Source organism: Lissotriton helveticus, chromosome 5_1 (genome assembly GCF_964261635.1).
Source record: "Lissotriton helveticus chromosome 5_1, aLisHel1.1, whole genome shotgun sequence".
Lineage (NCBI taxonomy): Eukaryota > Metazoa > Chordata > Amphibia > Caudata > Salamandridae > Lissotriton > Lissotriton helveticus.
In genome coordinates, this window is record NC_136065.1 from 926,838,378 (window position 1) to 926,846,747 (window position 8,370).

Consider the following 8,370-nt stretch of genomic DNA (forward strand, 5'->3'; position numbering starts at 1 on the left):
GGAGGACGTCTACCACTCGTACCTTGAGGACATGCACCTCCAGACCTTACCGGAGGCAGCGGTTAAAGACCTAGATACGAAGCTGACGCTTGGTGAGATAAATGCGGCGATAGCGCCCTCCCTCGTGCTAAGACCCCTGGTGGTGATGGATATCCGGCCGAGTTCTATCACTCTTTCGGGCATGTCCTGGCCCCCCTCCTATTGCAAGTTTACACGGAGGCTCTGCACACTGGCGCCCTCCCACCCACCATGAATCAGGGTGAGGTGTGTATGATCTTGAAGCCGGGCGGTGACAGTACTGATCCCGCGGCGTACCGACCCATCACCTTACTTAACACAGATGTAAAAATCCTTACTAAATTGTTGGCCACTCGCCTGGCCCCATTCATGACTGGCCTGATCCACACCGACCAGTGCGGATTTATCCCCGGTCGTAACATGGCGATGAATTTGCGTCGCCTCAATCATGTGATGCATGAGGTGCGGGGACGGGAGGGGCCTCATGTGTTGGTCTCCGTTGATTTGGCTAAAGCCTTCGATACGGTACACTGGGGATACTTGATGCAGGTGCTTCAGAGGATGGGGTTCGGACCTGGCTTTCGCAATTGGATCCGAGTGCTCTATGGGGCACCCCGAGCCAGGGTGCGCTTGGGATCGGCCCGCTCGGACGAGTGGACGTTGGAGAGAGGCACCCGCCAGGGCTGTCCTCTCTCCCCACTCCTGTTTGCTCTTGCAATCGAGCCCCTTGCGGTTTCCGCCCGCACTGAACTGCAACACTGGGGGATAGTGGTGGGTGACACCACCAATGTGGTCTCCCTCTACGCGGATGATGCGCTTTTCTATCTGACCTCCCCCGTTGAGGCCCTCCCCGCCTTGTTGAGGATCCTGGACCGATTTGGTGCGGCTTCTGGGCTGCGTATCAATATTAACAAATCTTTGGTTTTCCCGCTGACCAGCTCTCTCCCGGACCCAGACTCGGACCTGCCTTGCTTGGGCCTCCGTTGTGAGCGAGTGGCGTTCCGGTATCTGGGCATTCAGGTGGCCACGTCTGAGGAGACTACTGGCTCGCAATGTCAACAGAATACTCGGGGCCCTCCACAAATCTGTTGCCTTTTGGAACACGCTTCCTCTCTCCCTCATGGGGCGATTGGCGATCGCCAAAATGGTGATGCTCCCCAGGATTCTCTACGTCTTACAGAATACCCTATGTCCGTTGCCTCCCCGAGTGTTTCACACGTTGAACTCGCTCCTTAGCTCCCTGCTCTGGGCAGGTGGACGCAGCAGGGTAGCACTACGCACCATAACGAGATGTTGGGATGAGGGAGGTCTCGAGGCCCCGAGGTTTGACCTGTATTATTATGCAGCGCAACTTCTCCCAGCCACACGTTGGTTCGCCGACACTGATAATTGGGAACTGACACTGCTGGCGGGTTTGGCGGATGACAGGGCCCTGCAGAAGGCCTTGATGCAGGGTCGTGGCGCCGACGACACTCTGCCATATGTGGTGCGACACACGGCTGGAATTTGGCAGCGGTTTGTCGAAAGGGTGTTGAGGCGTGCCCCGTTTCATAGGGAGCTCCCTGTTTGGATTTTGGCCCGATGCTCCGGTTGGAAGAAAATATGTCCTATAGGGAGTGGCGGTCCAGAGGATGTGAGACTCTGGCGGACCTCTACCCTAGCGACTCCTTCGTATCCTTTGAATGCGCCATGGAGTCCTTTGGGCTGGGCGAGGGGCAATACCTCCACTACCATAGTCTTCAGGATGTGGCCAGGATAACGTGGCCCCAGTTTCCAGAAGCGCCTCCGCTCACCGGCACTCTTGACATCATTTTATCCTGTGGGAGGGGCAGGCGCTTGATCTCCCTTCTGTACTCGGCCATGCGCCGAGACTCACCGCCCCCGACGGCACCGGCTTGGGCGGCATGGGAAGCAGACTTAGGGGTGGAACTGGCACCTGAGCAATGGAAACGGATAGGGCTGTTGACCCGTAGGGTCTCCTGTAATGCGCGATTCAAGCTCATACACTTTAACTTTGTCCATCGCACCTATATGACACCTGTTTCCCTACACCGCATATAGGCGGATAAGCGTCACGAGTGCCCTAGGTGTGGCACGCGGAGGGCGGGCTTTCTGCACTTGGCGTGGGAATGTCCTTTGGTTCAAGATTTCTGGCGCAAAGTAGTGGCCCACATTGCCCGAGCCACGCACATTAGGTTTTTCTTGGACCCACTCCACTGCCTGCTGGCACTGGTGCCTAAACCCAAAAAAAAGAACTTGTCCTATAAATTTCTGCAACTCTTGCTGGTGCTGGCGAGGAGACGAGTGGCCATCACTTGGATGGGTCAAAGGGCGCCCGAGTTTTCCACTTGGCTAAGGGATGCAAGGGAATGGGCCTTAGCTGAAGAAACACACATGCAGAGCACTCGAAAAGATGAGAAACTGCAGGATGATTTGCTTGCTTGGAGAATATTGTGCATGGAGGGGCTGGCGGAGGATGATTCAGATGCTACTAGTGCTGAGTTGTTTACTCCCGCTGCCTCGGAGTCTGATTGTGAGGAGGGAAATACTGGGGTGGGGTGACTGGGTCCGGTGTGGGAGCCCCCTAAATTGCCACGCCGATATTCCTTACTATGTAGGCCTGTATAAAGCTGCGATTCCCATGGGTCCATATTACATTATAATGACTGCGCCTTAGTTGGCCCTCACCGGAATGTCCTACTTTGCTCGGGTCTGTACTAAATGATGCCATTTATGGGGTAATTGGTTCTTGTTAAATTGTTATGTAGTTTGATAGCGCAATATGAGTGAAATAGCGAAGGTACTGATCGTATCGTATCCTTAGTGCACAATTGCAATTTACCCTTCTCTTATGAATGCTTTACTCCTACGCCGCCCAGCCTCCGGGATGTGGGCCATATACGGCTGTGTATTGACGTTGGAGCATCATGTTCATACCGATTCCATCTCAGTGGTATTGATGTCTGTGAGCTTTGTGCCTTTCTTATATCTTCGCAATAAAAAATATATTTAAAAAAACAAACAAAAAAAAACAGAGTACAAAATTACAAAAGGATTAAAACAGCGAGTGAGTCAGCTGGTGAGTCTGTGTGGTGGATCCCTAGACACTGGTAAGCTCAAGCGAATAGTGACTATGCAAGGCATCTCTGCATGCGTCTGCAAAGACTCTAGTGGTTTGTGCCCTGGGTAGCCATCAGCATAGACCGTGTCTGTTGGATAAACTTTTCCAAAGGAGGCCATTTGTTTTACTATGGTCAAAAGTATATAGTTGATGGACCGCCTCCTTTGCGGTACGTGTCCCCATTTGTCGTAGGATTGGCCTGAGATGAAGGCTACGTGCGGCACGCAAGGCCGGGCAGCAGAGTAATAGATGGGCCAGTGACTCTCGTTTATAATTGCAGAGCCTATATTCCGGGACTCCCAGTCCAGTGCGATCGAGTGCTAAAAGCATGACTATATCAACATGAATCGACCCCCTGTGTTTCCTCACTGTCCTGGAACAACGCTATGCCAGCACTCGCAAGCCTACGGGTTACCTTGCACTTTAGAAATCCACAAAGCATAGCATAGCGAAGGTGTTTGGTGGGTTGGACAAAGAATATGCAGCTATTCATGTATTCTTGTGCTGTGTTGTGTAGGGCTTTGTATGTGTGTGAGAAGTTAGAATTGGCTGCCCTAGAGAATGGGAAGCCAGTGAAGCTCTTTTGATCTTTGTTATTTGGATATTTTCATCCAGAGAGTGTGTGACCCATTCTTCGGAGTTCATGTTGGCGGAATCAGGGTTTTCTCCTAATATAGGTGTGGTCGGGCATAGGGGCATAGTCCATTCCACAGTATTCAGTTTAGACCTGAACCACTAGAATTTGGATTAATTATATGGTAAACAAATGGAGAAAGTTACTGATTATGTGACATTCTGCTGTGCCCCTGGATTTGGTGTGCAATTACGCACCAACTCGAACACTGTTTATTTTCACGTGACACAAGGGCAGATCACGTCATCCAGTGAGCACGCATACAGACTTAAAATTGAAAGATGTAGTTACAAGGCGAAAAAGGTTAAAAGTGCTGTGCACGGCACTCTTTGACTACGCCAGTAGCACCCAAGGAATATCATGAACAATTGTCCTTAAAGAATATGTGAACGCACGTGAGAAGCACATCCAAGACATAGAAGAACGTTTTGCATGTATTGTTTGTTTGCATTGAACTTTTGGACACTATTATTGTTGTCATGTTTTTAATGCTGTATATGTTGCAAAGTAATCTGCAAATCATATAATTAAGGGTTCAGTGTTATAGCGCATACGATAACATCAATAGGGTGGGCGGAGTATAGTTTTGAATTATCCAAGGGACCACAAATAGAATTGGGAGAACATGGATTGGATTAATTATAAAGGGATCGAACAGTGGGGATGTTTTGAAAGATGAAGGAAGGTTCAAATAAGGAGCAAGGAGGGTGGTTCAAGGATTCTTCATTTTGAATAATGGTAGCATAGTAGCACCGGGTTTAGAGGGAGAGCGCTATACATGGGTCGTTTTGAAATATGGTATAGTGTTTGGCATGTGAAGCACAGTAATTTGCAACTAAATTTTAACAGCCACGTTGTTTTATTTTTTTAGTGAACCCCTGATGAAGGGCTATTTTTAAGCCCGAAATGCATTGGGTAACATTATCACTAACAGTCGAGGATGGTTTGCGTCTTTGCGTGCCTGGAAAAAGGCACGGATTTGCATATCCAAGGCATGAGAAGCTGTTTAAAAACGTAACGCAAATCACGTGTGGAAAGATCAAAATAAAATGGAATGAAATGAAAAGTTTTGGAGTACATGGATTGAATTTGGATTAATTAGTATGGTAAACAAATGGAAAAAGTTACTGAATATGTGACATTCCGCTGTGCCTCTGGCTTTGGTGTGCAATTTCGCACCAACTCGAACACAGGAAAACCAGTAATGTCACTTCCTGTCCAGATGGATGATGGGAAATTGAGTGATGTCACTTCCTGTGCAGGTGGATAATGGGAGATTCAGTTATGAAACTTCCTATGCTGATAGGTGATTGGAAATGAAGTCCTCGTGCTTTGCTTCTTTTTTTAAAGATGGTTTTGGCGGGAAAACCTATTCAGGCTTCTTAATCTTTTCTGCAATCTGCAAATAAGGCATATATCTATTCAGATGCCGGACTCAAATACCGTAATTTCCAGTGTGTTCTTTCTCATATTTTATAATTTTCTCACTGTGCCATATAAGTTGAACCTCAGTTATTTCTGCCTCCCATGATTTAAACCAGTACTTTTGGCTTTGAAACACTTCGAGGAGAACTGATTTCCTCTAGATTGGCATTTATCATCATAATTATTTTTATTATTATTATTATTATTATTATTATTATTTTTATTGTTAATATTATTGCTGTTGTTATTATTAATAATAATAATAATAATAATGTTATTATTTTGTTTTATTTTGCAAATCACCTGCTATCATGTTACAGCTATTCCTTTTAGGATTTTAAGCCATATTTTTTACAAAAATATTCCTGATGCTCACATTTTCACATTTGTACAACTGTTCCCTGGTGAGCACTCCTATAGTTCTGCTGCTACCACTCGAGTATGACACGTTCTGTTTGGTAAAACAAATGCAAGCGTCAGTGCAGCACTCTTTAGAATGCATCATAAAACGAAACAGGTGAAAGGATACACGTGTTTAAGCTTGTTGCCAAGCTTCATTATTTTAATACATGGAAAGTAAGAATCGTCAAAGCCAGTAGATCTGGCCTTGGCAAGCTGGTGAGATTTTTCATTTTTTATTATTGCAGGGATATGTCAAGAAGGTAAAAAGGGTGAAACAACATGCCACCTACATGCGGCACCATAACCTTGCAATAACAGTTTTAAATGTCAACAAAATGATAACAATTGGATGCAATTTTAATAGAAGAGTATAGGTCCCTCCTAGCAGGCACTGCAACTTAGAACAGGTATCACAACCCTGTTCTGTTTTAATGTACATCTGAGGAAAATCGGATTATTATTGGTGCAACCAAAATGTACGCTTGACACAAGGATGACAAAAAATAGGAAAAAAGGATGAAGTAGAAAAAAAAGAAAATATCATTGGAAGAGTAAAGCACTGGGCAACTATCTCTGGCACTTTGCACTTCTTCTTACACAGGTGTGTGTGGTATCTCACATGCACTGGAATCTGGAACACCACGGTGTTCGGGATTCCAGTGGTGACTGTTTAGACCCAGGCTCGTTAAATACACTCATCTTTTCCAGTCTACCAAATAAACACATATTACTATCATCTTATGCGTGCAGCGTCATCAACTTTACATTGGCGACGATCGCAAAATGTACCTGAAGAGTCTGGAGTCCTGCGGTATGGATATAGTGTTGCTTTTTCTTTCGTGAAAAGCATATTTAGCGTTTACGTTTGATTGAGGGATCCGAGATATCGGCAGAGAAGTACGGTGTCGTGGCATGAAAACCGCGTGTTTGAGACACACACGGTGAGAAAGTTAATCATTTAAAAGCGGATTTCCTTGTCAACGGAGTTTGTATCGGAGTTTGACTGGTGTGCGCATGCGTTAGGATCAAAGCGCATGACGTCATAACGTCGCAGCCATTTTGAATTGGGATGTGAGACGTAACGTTGCGGCCATTTTAAGCGGCATTTCACCGGCAAAACTGTCATATTGAAGGGAAAAAGACCGTATCAAATGTAAAGCACTATACAAAGCGCAATTACTGTCATATTGAAGGAAAAAAGATCGTATCAACTGCAAACCAATATACAAAGCGCACATTGTGTCAAATGCTTACTGGGCATAATTAATAGTGCATTTAAGTATAACATTTTGCGAAATTAAATAAGAAGTTAATCGCAAGTGGATCACATTTTGTTTAAAACTTTATCTAAATTGACAATAACATTCAAGAGTGTTCATCAAGATTAGTGTATTATAACACTATTGTTTACTACTCTCTCAAGCTATAATTTCTGGTCATTACTCTTAATAATGTCAATGGAGAATTTCAGTACTTCTGCGCCTTTCCTACCATCTCCTGGAGAACCTATTTTGGAGTGGAAACGTTGGTACGAAGGATTTCTGGCTTACATTGAAGCCATTGGTGGAGAGGATTATACAGATAAACGAAAGTTGGCTATCTTAAAACATTGTTTAGGCGCAGAAGGAAGACATGTTTTAAGTCATCTGCCTCCTAGTAATAATCAAGTATCATCATCAGAAGATGACACGGATGTATTTGACGAAGCTATCCAGCAAATGGACAAGCGTTACATAAAAAAAATTAATGAAGTTGTATCTCGTCATAAATTTCTTAGTAGAGGACAATTAGTTAATGAATCTATTGATTCATTCATGAATGATTTAAGAATGTTGGCGTCAAAATGCAACTACTCTACTTTTCACGATCAAATGCTTCGAGACCAAATGGTACATAAGGTGGCTGATGTAAAGCTTCAAGAGAAATTGTTGGCCGCAGAGGATTTAACTTTGGACAAGGCATTAGATATTGCTCATCGATTTGAAGATATGAAACTGGATTTGAAAGAACTTGCTGAACAAAAGATTTCAGAAGTGAATGCAATAAAAAAAATATTCTGATGAATTAAATTCCAACAAAGTGAAATATAAGAGCCAAGTTGTTCAAGATAAAAAAAAAAATTATATATGTTTTAAATGTGGAATTCCTGGCCATTTGGCTAACGATAGAAAGTGTCCAGCTTTAGGACAAGTGTGTATGTACTGTAAATTAAAAGGTCACTACACCAGGATGTGCAGAAACAAAAACAAGTTTAGGAATAGAAGTTTTGACGGCAAAGGTCAAAATGATGAAAATGTAAAAGAAGTCACAAGTGATGTTGATGATGAGGAATATTTGTTGGCTGTTTATGAAGTTAATACCGATGCTAAAGACGCACCATACTGTACTGTAGTTATTGGTGGTAAGGATGTAACAGTCATGGCTGATTCTGGTGCCAGGCACACTCTCATTGGTGAAGAATGGTTAAAAGAATTTTCCGACATCTCACTATCACCTCCTGATATTAGGTTAGTTGGGTATGGTAGGAAACCTATCGATGTTTTAGGATTTTTCACAACCACTTTAACTTTCAAGGGCAAAACTATTTCATCAAAAGTATATGCTGCCAAAGATGGTTCTTGTCTTCTGGGTTGGCCTCAACAAAGAGATTTAATGATTACTCTAGATCCCAAACACCCTGATCAGGTGTTAGGGTATTCAGACTTAATATTACATGTGGAGTCTGATCCGGCAGCGGAATGGGAATGGAGGTTTCCTAGTGTGTTTTCAT